At 44.5% G+C, this 13,280-nt stretch overlaps 1 protein-coding gene across 17 annotated transcripts in view; it reads right to left on the bottom strand.

Moving 5' to 3' along the window:
- Positions 1-13,280, bottom strand: part of NFIA (nuclear factor I A) — a 359,836-nt gene that overhangs the window by 97,175 nt on the left and 249,381 nt on the right. The gene's annotated exons all lie outside the window — the stretch shown is intronic.

The raw sequence follows: 13,280 nt of genomic DNA, 5'->3' as shown, positions 1-13,280 counted from the left end.
CCAAATACCGATCTCCAGAGCTGGCATAGTGGCTTCATTTTAATTGCCTTGTACAAAATGCATTCCTCAAATTTGTAAATGATAAACCTTTAATGGTAAATTAGACCACATTTTTAATTAATGGACCTTTTATAGAAGAGTTAAGCAAGAAATTATACATTCAAGGTGATACAGAAACCTCTCCTGTTCCCTGACAAATGCTCCTAATTCTGTTTCGGCTTGTTATTTCCAATTTAATTTTAATGCCATAGCAATAGCTCACCTTGGACAAATTACACATTTTTGTATGAAACAACTGCTGGCCCACATGTCGCACACACCGTTATTCTCTCCGGCTCGCTACCTGCCTTTGGCTGAGGTTTTAAGAAGCACCAGAACTTTCTTTGTGGCCCATAGCAGGATGGATTAGACCGTCCAGGGCATGTCGTGTTAGTACAATAGAGGAACACTTTTAAGACTTTAAAGTCATGTAATACAATTCTAGGCTGGATCTTTCTTGTTAAAAAAAGTAGAATGGGAGTGATTGAAAGAGAAAAGGGCCAATATTTGACAACAGAAATCAGCATAACCTCCTAACAGCGGCAGTCATGGATGACTGCCCTTTGACCCAGGGAGATTATGTGGGATTTCAATGACAACAGCTGGAAGTGAGCATGTGAGAATAGAGAACACAGATCTGAGGCCTCCTACAAAAGACTGCACAATCCCTGCCCAGATCCGAGTGTTGATTAGAAATTGTTTCCTGGTCCTGGCTTAATAGAGTGTGATAATGAAAGTTTTGTTAACCCTTCACAATATGCAAAACCATTGGTAAATGATTTGCCTTTTTGGTTTTTAGCTAAAACGTCTGTATCTAGCAGACAGTAGGATTGTGAAGTGCTGCGAGTTTTTGTGGGTGCACTTCTGATACCAGTGCTCCAGTTTGCAAACTCTTGGTGGCCTTTGGGAACCAACATCTGAAGGTACTGCGAGGCGGCCCGGAGAAAGGACTCTCACGCCTTCACTGGGGAACCCACCCAACCCGTCACGATGGGTGTTCTTCAGAGCTGAATCAGAACAGAAATACACATGTAACGTCTCACTGCACGTTGCTTTCATATCCACGGCATTTTAGAATCTCTGATAGTAACAACACCTAATTATTATTTCAGTATGTGTCATATTGAGCTCCAGAGTCTGGGTTGCAAATTCATAAACGCGGATCAGAGCAAATGTGGATCAGGCTGGCTGTGTCACCAACAGCCTGATCCTGCACGGATCCACAGCGGCTTCAGCTCTTAGGAGGCTCAGCTCATTTTGTATTTAAGTGCAGAGATAGTGGAATTAATGGCAACTTATTACCGTTAATGAACCGATCATAGATTGGAATCAATCATGTCAGATTTTGTCCAAATGGAGGGCACACGGATAGTTCCTTTCTCTTGAAGACAAAGGCCGCCTTTAAACATTGAAAGCCCTTCAAGTTCAAGTTAAGGAGCTTGTGCAATGGCAACCACTACAAGACCTAAGATGTCTGCTGCGGTTTTCTGTTTCTGATGTTTCCTAACATTGTAGGGTACTTTTTGGTACTCACATGGGTGAGAAATCAGTTAAATAGTTTTTTCATATAATGATAAAAATTTAGAATATCCCTCTCTACCATATAACCAATTTGATAAATAAATTGCATTAATACCAATAGGGGCCTATAGCTTGAAAAACAACAGATGTCTTAAATTAGCATATTTTGATTTCAGCTCCTCAATCCAAAAAGCAAATATTAAAGAAAATAAGAAAAATCATTATAAATGGTCATACTCATTTGGCAGCTTATAAAATAATGTGCCTCCTCAAAAGCCTTTCGAAGTAAATGAGATGAAATCTACCCTGGGATAATCATTCTGGAATATTTATGGCATCCAACAATAAAAAGAGTAATAAAAAGAAAAGCCTGCCTCCCTGAAAATAATAATATGAAGGAGTTATTTATCTTCATATTTTTATATCAACCCTGGTTACAAGAGTAATGACAGCTGTGATCTCCAAGGTCTGCGGTGATATTGCCAGTTTGGCTTCTCAGTTTGAAGCATGACTCAGTGTCCAAATGAGCCCAGAGAAACCACCCGGTTTCCCTGAGCTTCCCGGGGATGCTGATGGCATGTGCTGCTGCTTGGCGCTCCCCAGGCTGCCAGCAATGGGCACCCACCCACCTTTGCACCCTTGCAGACGAACGATAAGTACGGGCCACTGGAGGGGGAGATACGTGAAGGTGGGTACTGCCACCTCCATTCCTTTCCCCTTCAAGGCCTTTTTAAAATGAAAGCCCCAATGTCATGAGCTAGGCATCGCATTAACCTCAGGACCCTGCAGAGAGCTGAAAAACCTCCTAAAGAGAACAATGTAGGGATAATTTCTTTTCAGCTAGTCATTCTTCTCCAGCATCCCATTTCTGGTACAGCCTAAAAACATCGGTCTCTACGACTTGTTTGTCTGGGGCCAATCACACAGGCTCCATCAACTGTCCTTGCTCCCCTTACTCCTCATCAAGTATTGACTGCAATTTTGCCTCCTGAATTTTGTTCGCTGACTTCCAGGAAGCTGCTGGCAGAAGTAAGGGCTTGTAGGAGCTGATGCTGGGGCCGCATGCCGTAAGCACGATACGTAGCTGCGTTCTGGTCTTCACACCAATGGAGCATGCCTCGATACATGCAGAGTTTACTTGGGTTTCCACTACTTCAAATTAGAATTTAGCTACAGTATTAATGCCATAAATATTATTGTCGATGCTGTGTGAAGAACATCAGTGTGAAAATAAATGTAAGGATATTTAAAAACTGGTGTGGAATACTTAGGTATTCAGACTAATCACAGACTGAAATAAGCACATTTGTTTCAAATCCTGTTTATAGCACTGCAGCCCCTCCCTCCTTTAAATCTTCCTCTTAACCATAGTGATGTTTATTGAATACCTGTCATTTCTCCAGCAGCATGTGCCAACAGCGTCTCACCAGTGCCAGGCTGCATGAAAACCCTTCTGTCTCCTATTCTCCAAGGGGCTCCCTTAGATCAACTACTCACCATACCCAATACACTGAAACCCATAAATTTGCAGATACTGCAGTCAAAATTCTTAACAGGAAAGTGCACCCATTTTGCCCAGTGTAGCATACTGAAATATCACATGGTGAGAAGCATTTCTCACCATGTGTAAACTGTCAATTTGATTTGAAATTAAAATTTTTGATTAACATGAGCATTTCTGAGCCTCCCGCTGGCAGCAGCCCTATTGCTGAAAAGTGACATGATTTGTGACACACATGCTGTACAGAAGCCCCATGCCAGCAATTGTTAAACCCATTTTCATTCTGCTTTAATACGGTATGACACTCAGGAAAATAATTTTAATATTTAGGAGAAAGAGGGTAAGGGCTTAAGGGCTGAAGTCCTTCATGGGTGTAAAGCAGGATTACAGCAGCACGAAAAAATGGCACGGAGGTCTCCCCGTCCCACAAGTCGTGTCTCTTTTCAGCAATAGGGACCATCTGCAGGAGGCTAAGAAAGGTCCATAGTGAAGCACAAAGCCTTCTTTTAAATCCAGTTGATATTTCAAACACAGCATGAGGTACTTTCCACCTATGAATGCCGAGATGCTTGTGCACGGGGAAATGCTTGCAACTTCAATAATTAAACCCTCTCATATGGGAGGTAGGATTTTCTGGTTTCCACAGCGGTCTGTTCTTTTTCCATGTTTATCATTTCCCCAGGGTTATCAGTGGTCACCGGAGTTACTAATATTTATATGGTGAATTACTTATGAAAGAGGAAAGTTTTGTGACTATTAAGACTTTTAAGCCCAGGAATCTACCTCTTCATCAGGGTGGTGGGAAGATTTTTGTTAAACAGTTACCGAGTGAAGACAAGAAACGGGACACTTTTGCGGCAACAGATTTTAAGGCTATGATATACGCACGCGGGAGACAAAAGTTCAGTGGGGATTTTTATAAACGTAAGCCTGTGTCACTGTTGCAAGCTGCTGACTCAACTGTGTCACCTGCGTATTTCTCAGAGTGGATCATTTTTTTTCCAGTAACATCATGTTCTGAGGAAGTTTATCATGAAACAAGTATCACGAACAGTCATTCTGAGCAGCAGAACAGCTTTGATAAGTGCCGACACACATCTGACTTTTCTTTGAGCTCCCAACACTATTCATCACATTAAACACTCAGCTCTGCTGGACTTTCTGTTCCTAGTAAACACAGAGCGTTTTCTAATTGCCATAATACAGCAAGTTAAAAAAATGTAGTGCTTTAAAAATAATTTTAGATGGTGAAATGAAATACCAGGATGATTCAGATGCCCTGGTAGTATTTGGTCCTGAACATAAAGCCGTGGGCTCATTTATGTTAATAACAGCGCTCGAGAACTCAATCTGCATGAAAAACACGGTCCTCGATAAAGCCATGATATATAGCTATTATAAGTATGCAGGTTCTTCTCAATAAGTCTTAAGTTTAAATAAGTGTTGTGTGTAAATATCTAGTTTTAATTAGTATATTGCCAAGAAATTATACAACTAGACTCAGCGATGCTGTAATTATTTTAGGAACTATAAAACCCTCCCTCGGCTGGTGGTAGCTAAGTGTACCCGCCAAGGCTCCTCTGCGGACATGCTCGGAGCTGAACCAAGGGAGTCTGAAGCCTTGTGGACACAGAATTAGGGGGCTATAAAAAGAAGTGTTGGGTGTGGGGTTTTTTAATTTGCATGTTAGTTTACAGTTATAGGAATAATCCATGTATTCAGAGCATGTGGCAGAATTCTCTAGAAAAGCCCAGCATCCAGGAGGAGCTGCCGGGGCCAGGGTCAGGCAAGGGCAGGCAGCCTTCCTGCTCGGCTTTGCTGGGTGATATGGACACAAACCCCGGTGACTTAATCAGCTGTTTCCTCTCATCCTCCCTTCCTGGCACTCCTCTCTCTTTACACCAAAGCAGTTTTAAAAGACTGTGGCTGGACACCATGATAATGGAAGCTGTAGAAATATCTGCTGAAGATTAGATAGTATAAATATGATGTGAAAATAAAGATGCTGGGCATGGAAGCTAAGTCACAGGATCAGCCACCTCCACTTTTCCCCACAGGCTTTCCTCTCCCTTCAGAGCTGCTTCTTACCCCTCCTCTGCTGACAGCACTGGTGAGCAAACTTCAATTTACGATAAACCCCATGCAAATCATGTTACTGTTTACCTATTGTCCTTTCCATTGTATTGCTTGGGGTTTTCTCTCCCGAAGGCTGTTACTCCTCTGTTCTTTGTACAGAACAGTAATTTCTCCACTTCAACAACTTTTAGTCCCAAGTAGGCCGACTTCCACTAGGTTTACGTGTTAGTTATCTCTGTGGCTGGGAATGAAAGAGACTTCCTGCTAGACACGGTGTGACAACACACATACGTTCTGTCCTTGACTGTCCACATTACTGAGCTCACAAAGTTCAGTCAGGGCCACCCTGAGACATCCCTGCATGGAAGATGGGGGAAACCTCATGAGCTTTTGTCCAGAAGCACCTGGGCTGTCTCACCTTGGACAGCAGGGTACTAAGGTAAGTCTCCGAAATAAAGCTCTGGTATGCTGGTGGCAGAGAAGACAGAAAGGGATGGGTTGGGAAGCGCAGTAATGCTTGTTTAGGGATGCGTCAAGCTTGCACAAGACCTAGAACACAAAACTTGATGCTTATGGATGCAGTTTAGGCTGCTGTTGGCAAACACCATGTGCCCAACAAGTCTGGGCTTACAACTCCTGTCCAGACAGCAGTGACACCCAGAGCAGCGTCACCCTCTCCACAGAGACGCTGCATACTGAGGGATGGGAACTGAAGGGGTTGTCCTCATTGCCTGCTAGCAGAGAACAAAGGGGCCTCCAACGACCACAGAATCTCTGGATGGCCACCAAGGTCTGCACCAACTCCATCTTAGTTATGTAGGACGTGTCCAGAGAAGAACAAAAGGATGGAATGACTAGCAAAGGCACTGATGAGTCTCCACAAGGAACGTGTCATCCCCCCAATATGTCTCTGACTGACTCCGCTGGGACTACGAAGATGCACAGGCAAAGTACGGCACAACCCTAGAAGCAACACAACCCCCACACTGGGTGATCCAGGATCTCCTGCCTCACAGCCTGGGCTCTGCCTCCTCCAAGTATTGAGGAGGAAGCCCCACAGACTTATTGATTGACTTCCCAGGGACTGATGCACTTGGGGTTAGGCAGACAACTACGCTTACAGACAATGGTGGAGAACCCACAGTGTCTTAGTGGATGACTCCCCCCAGCCAAGTCCCAAACTAGCAGCATAAGTCCAGTGAGAAAAGACTGCTGGATGTGGAAACCAGCAGCAGAGCTCCGCATGATGACTTAGACTCTCTTTCTGTTTTATTCTAAGTTTGTGTTTTGTAGGGCAGGATGCCCTGTCTACATTCCTTTACAGACTAAGAATGGACATTTATTAACAAGTGCTTGGGCGGCCAGCCCAAAACTCTAGACTCCTGGCCTGGGACTGTACGACAGAGAGGGACAGTGACCCCCGTTTGTGTTTACTGTACTTCTACAGACACATGTTGGTGTGATAGGGGCATTCACTTTCTCAGGTTCAGGCCAAGGTCAGGCCAGAACACAGACCAAATTTATTTTCTCTGTGTAATCTGCTCAGACTGGAGCCCAAAGAGGGACTCAGAGTTCACTAATTGTGAGTTTATTGTGAGGGATTCAAGATTAACAAAGTAAACAGAAGGGGCAGAGAGGGGCCTTCTTAGTCCTTATCTAATTTCATGTGCTCATCCCATGTGTAGCAGATGTGGGGGTTCCAGGGGAGGTGCCTCAAGGAATTGAGATGACAGTGGTGGGATGAGGTGCCTCAAGGAATTGAGATGACAGTGGTGGGATGTCTCACTCCAGAAGGCTGCCTCCAGCAACTTAGACACACTTTTGGTATAAAGGTGAAGACCTGAGATTAATCTGTTGCTAGAGGCTGGGTTGGTCAGCCAAGCCTGTGCAGTCCTCTTCTTACAGTAGGAGGCTTGCCTCTCTAGACCCTCCTACTTGTTCCCAGCAGTCAGTCCTGTGTGGCATAGTACGATACACAGGGATGCAGAAATGTGGCAGTGCGGTGTCAGACACCCTATCTGTATCAATGTAAGACAATCTGAAGATACTGCAGGGGCCAGGACGTCATATTTTGGACCATGCGTAGCAGCCTGGCTCACCTGCCCTGCAACTGCCATCAGACTTGTTCTAACAGTACTCTGCATGTGAATTATGAGACTTTGTACTGTGACTGACTTTACATGAAAGGCAGACCTTTTGCTGATGAGTGGCAGTTGAGCAGGCAGAAAGAATGAAAATGGAAAAGGAATTCCACTCACAGGGACCTTTACATTAAACTAAAGCAACTCAAGTAAAAAGGAAACCCATCCATTATGGTTTATAATGCATAAACATCCATTTCTTCTCTGTTCCTTCTTTGCTCGCATTACTGAAATACAGAAAAAAAGGAAAAAATAATGATGGATGGACTTTGGAAGATTCAGAGTTCAGCTCAGGATGGATGTGATCCCAACATTTCAGATTCTTATCTCCTCGTAATTGGAATAGCTGAACCCCTCTTGTCTGCAAAATTAGGCAAGACATCCTGTGAGAATGGGCTTTTTTTCACAGCAGTTTAGTCCCCAGACACATAAAAGAATGAAAACAAGAAATGGAACAGAACATTTTAACTTTTGAATAATGGCTCCATTTGGGCAGTTTAGAACAAAACTTCACTGGAAGAGTTGAGAAGGAAGTTCTTGCTGCCAGTATGCCCATCCCTAGACACATTCTTCCACAGAGCACATAAACACTTCTCCACAATGCTAATTTACCTAAGAAACTCCTGTTTTGTAGAAGTCAAGAGAAAAAGAGAAAGGGAGGAAAGTACACGTGAACAGTAAATACACCGTCCACCCTTTTACCCAAAAGAAATCATTCAACCAAGTCAATGTGCCCTGCTAGATCCACCTTCGCTCTTGCAGCAAACTCTGTCTACTCTGGCTTTTCCAATAGGCAGGAGAGGGGTGGGTAACTTCCTCTAGCAGCAGAATCTCATTAAAATTACAGCATTAACCTGAAACATCTTGGTTTTAAATGTCCCTGAGGTTCAACACAGAGAGAGAGATGAATTCCCAGAAGACCCAGTATCTCCACTGATTACAGAGGGAGAGTGAGGATTTTAGGTTCATAGCTGGTGTTTCGTTTTAATGCCTAATGTTAGGTGGGATGAAATCCAAGCATTAGTCCATATAACATGTTGGCAGAAACCTGAAAGAAATTTTGCTTATCTTGCCACAGGCGATCTCTTTTGATATGCCATGCTCCTCTATCCTTACATTTATATCTGGCTACTTTTTTTTGTGTTTGTTTGTTTAATTCAGAAGACTGTAAAATACAAGTATTGCTGAGTTATCCTTGTGTTCCTGTACTTCATCTGGTTCATTTGCAGGAGGGAATAAATGATCTATCACTAAGGTAAATTCACTCCCCAGCAGATAATGCCACAGTGTTTCTGCTGCCCATTTCACAGTAAGACATTCTTTTTCAATGATGTTGCATCTCTGTTCTCATGGGAACAGTTTACGGCTGACATTGCAATAGTAGTAATAACAACTTATATTTATATTGTACACCGGATGATCTTCACTTCTCTTTCCTTCTAACAGTGGACGGCTCCCAGTCCTACTGCAAATGCATCCTTCATGGCCATGACAGACAGAAATCTGGATTCACTATTACTGGGCTGCTTCATTCCTCAGCTGTTCGCTCAGGTTGTCATACCCTTTCCAGCCCCTTTTATTATTGCTTTAAATTGAGCTGTGGGGCACTACCATACCACTGCTCGGAGCCTTTCCTCACAAAAATCTGTGGAGTTCCCCTCCTGCCTCAAAACCGCAGCCACCTCAGTCCATCAAGCTGCTGTCCATCCTCTCCTGCTTCTCACCTCTTCCCTTCCTCCAGCAGCTCAAGCTATGGCATGCTCTGCTGTACGATAAAATTGGCTCCCCTCTGTACGGCATGGGGGACCCAGCTAGCTCTCTGCATTCTGCTATTGGAAACGTTCTGAAAGCAAATTCCCTGATTTTTACGGGCTTTGAGGTATAACATGTGGGAAAATTGCAGGTGGTCTGCACTGCAAAGCTGGTCAGGTGGGGACACCCCCCAAACACCAGCAGGTTTTCAGATGGGGATGCAGCTGTCAAAGAGCCTTCTGTTACAGCTAAAATTTTAAGAGTAAGGAACTGAAGTAGAAAAATAACAGGGACAGAGGTCTAGATTCTCTATGAATGTGTGTTACAAGCTACACAAGTTATTCCTTCCTTATGATCCTGGGAGAAGAAATGCCAGCAAAGGGTTTGACCCACCATGGTCTGAAAGATGGTGTTGACCTCCTTGTGCCTGGCTAGTAGGAAACTACTGGCCCGTCCCCTGGCTCACCTGGTGAGACACCGCACCACCAAAGCACCACTTCTCCCTCTGTCACGCAGCGCTGCAGTGGGCTGGGGCAGGGGGGACACGGCAGTGAGCCCACGGGAGGGCACACTGCAGCCAGGGCTTGGGGTGCCAGTCATGCCTTCTGCAAAGGCCAGAGAGAGAGAAGGAAAATATTTGGATCCCCTGTAGCAACCGTATCGTTTTCTTGTACCTCCTTTTGCCAGTGACAGGAGCTAGGTGCCGGCTCCTCACCCCAGAGTGTGCCTTGCAGCAGATTCCCTTGCTTTAAGTATGAGTGAGGGAGGGTGGGAGGTGATGATTACAGACACTCTAAAATGACTTCATTAATTAAATCTTAGGAAAATGGAAAACAATAGCAGTGTGTAATAATAAAAGCCCACTATAACCACATACATTGCTTGTTTACTAGAAAGTACTCCACTGACTACAGATTCACTCTGGGGCACAGCGGGAAACTTTTCTCCTTTAAATGTAATCAGCTTCCCCCCCCCCAGCCCCCCCCAACCCCTTCCAGAGAAAAATACCAGCTATCAGATCTGTGTTTCCCATCCACTCCTAAGACTCCTCAGTGCAGTGCCTGGAGGTGATAGTGTGAACTCACTCAAGAATGTGAAGGCATTTTATAAATCACTTGGTTTCAGCAGGAGGGGGAGAAAGGGAGAAGGCAGAGGGATGATATAGTTTACAGCACATACTCGGCAGTAACTCCCAACTGTCAAACTTCAGCATTTTCTTCAGTTGCAACAGTGGTTAACAAAAAAATGTTAAGACAGCAGACATGAAATGCACATAGTAAGCAGCACATTTAATCAACTGGCACCTTTCTACCACCCCACCGCCAAAATCTATCTGGACACTATCATAACCCAGAAAAAAAGGCATATAACTGAAGACACGGCACTGACAGAAGAAAAAGGAGCAGACATGAATAACACGAACTGCTGTAAACAACGTGTGGCGCCCTTTATGTAGGAGATAACAATAGCAGAGTTAAAGGAGTATGTTCATAAGCGTGGCTCACTCGCCTCACCTTCCTCCTGCCCCCTTTTGCCACGCTCACTATGTTGCTCCTGGGAAAATATTTGCGAACCATTGCAAATAAAAGTCTCCTTCTCACTTTCCAAGAAACAGATCTGGTATTTTTCCATTTCAGTCATACTACGGCCAGACTTCGGAGGGGATTTTATTCTCACAGCTCAGTGAGAGTCACCCTAAACTTTTGTTCCATTTCCTATCTAGCAACTTCTGCAATTAAAAAATAGTATCTAATTAGCTATAGAAGTGATGAGGCTTTTTCTGGGAGCTTGGTCTCACCGAAGTGCTCTCCCTTGACAACACCAACAGTTCAGCCTACAGATTTCAGTTGTGCATTGCTCTTCATGTGCACCTCTTTGCTCACGTACATAGCTTTAGACTTACAAAATCAAGGCTACTTGGAAAACACCTGATTAACCCATGAATCTACAGTATGCATTTTTTTTTTTTTGAGTGTGTAAACCAAAAATGACTATGAAGGCTGAAATCCATTTGAATGAAAATCACCTTGTACCTGTAAAACCAGGTATGATACATCCAGGCACTACACCACACACAGAAACCAGAGGAAGGTGTGAAATAACAGCACAGGTTTTCATAGAACAGATATTTCTTTGGAAAGGCCTACAGTCAACAGAACACCTCCTGTGTCGGTCAGGACGTCAGAACAAAAGAACACATGAGCACAAGCGAGAAAGCACGATCCCTTATGGCAGCTCTTGGTGGCCGTGGGCTACACTCCAACATTCACATCCAAATGAACCAAGCTCTGGCTGAAGGTTAAGGTGCCAACGGTCCCAGGTATGGTGAGTAAGTAAATATACAGTTTGTTTTACAGGAGTTTTTACAGGAGTAAAAATACAGTTTGTTACAAAGTGCCAGGCTGGCTGGACTCGAATCATGGGGGGACCTCTGATGCTCTGGTGGACTTGTTGAGCAGCAGAAAGAGTTCCCCCGCTCAGCTGCCAGAGACGGGCAGTCTGCCACCCACTGCCACCACCCGCCACCGCCTCCACCTTGAGCGGGAGAGGAGGATGCGGTGGCTGGCCGGTAAACGCTGCCTTCAGCCCCTTTCTGTCTCCTGCAGCTTGCACAGCGAGAGAGCCAGTGCTTCACCATCTGCAGAGCACAGCTCCCAGCACACATTTTCATCTTCCAGTGGTTTGACCACAAAGGGCAAAGTTTTGGCCTGAGAGTGCTTCCGATCGCATGAGAGGCAGCGGCGAGGCAGCCTGGATTTTGCTGTTGCGATCTCTGAGTGGAGGGCTCCCACTCACTTCAACAGCCGACTGGCACTGCTGCAAAGAGACACTACCTAAATAGATGTGAAGTAATGAATACTTCGGATAAGCGACTGATTTCAGAGTGTGCTTTTATCCACAGGCCCTGTATTTATAGTTCAAGCCTTTTCAATTAATACGCACACCCTAAAAGAATTAAACTACTAATTATCACATTTTACTGTGGTTCACAGAACTTTCATCAGATCTAGTAAATGAAATCACGAGTTCAGCAGAAGAAGCTTTACTGCGCCAAATTATGTCAAGGGTATATCATGTTGATAATAAAAGATCACTTGGTTGGAAGCCTAACCTAGAAGGTTGGGGAGGCGTAAAAAGTTCACATTTTGGATCATGCTGCTCTGGTGTGGGCGTTTTGTGTTTTTTTTCTTGGTTATTGTGGAAGGCAATTTTCCTGCAAGTAAAATTTTCCCTTTGTCTTACATTACAAGCATTAGGAAATTCCTACATCGAAAGACAAATAGATAGGTTTGGGGTTTTGTTTTGCAAGTTAGGCCTTGGCATCACATTCGCTTCCCACTAATAAAATCCTCTCTCTACTGGACAGAAAATTAAAACGATGCCCATACCACAAATAAACTTCTTCCCCTAAGTGCCCAGCTTCTTGGTGGGCAAGCATGGTATTCAAAAGCATCCTTCAGCCTGTGGTCCGCTCTGGCAGTAGCAATTACTCTGACGCAACACAACTCTCAGCTGTTAATTAAACAGCAAGTCTCTCAAGAAGTCATGACAAAAAGTATGGTTGTAGTGAAACCTGGAGATTGCTCACAGTTCTAGCCGCCCTTCCCAAGATCCCAGGAGGACTGGTTAAAGTTAGCACCGAGGCACCTCTCAACACGCCAAGGCAGGGCATGGGTAGAAGGGGCCGGCACGGGGTCAGCGCCCTGCCATGGCTGCCCGCCCCCAGCCCAGTGCTGCGGCAGAGGAAGGGCAGCAACCTGGCACTGCTGCGAGGCCAAGAAAAGCCTTGGCCCTGCAGAGCAAGGTGGGGAAACTCGCCTCCCCAGGGCACGGGAGCTTCCCAGGACGGGGCTCCTGGCCAGCCCATTTCCAAGCTGCCCTCTAGATGGCCCTTGCTGTTATCTTGTGGATAAATATACACAGAAAGGAACGGAGCAACAGAATATAAATATATTTTGAAATGACTTAGAATAATCCCAGCTGTATTTATGCACCTTATCCACTGGAAAGGTTCATTGCCTTTTTCCTGTACACACATATGAAGAAATAAAAATCTATACTGTAGCCACATTTTTATTCCTCCTTTCCTTTGCAGCATTCAGCCATTCCAAGCGTAATGAACGTTTCGTGTCTTTCAAGCACTGCTTTGTCATGCTATAAGCATTCATTTCATGCTTTGAATATTTCCTGTCATACTCGCCTTGGATGAATTTTTTGTGGGAATGCTTTGCTTGTGAAGGTTAATGGTT

This window comes from Falco peregrinus, chromosome 10 (assembly GCF_023634155.1).
Source record: "Falco peregrinus isolate bFalPer1 chromosome 10, bFalPer1.pri, whole genome shotgun sequence".
In the NCBI taxonomy this organism is placed as follows: Eukaryota; Metazoa; Chordata; class Aves; order Falconiformes; family Falconidae; genus Falco; species Falco peregrinus.
This window is presented reverse-complemented; position numbering and strand designations above follow the sequence as displayed.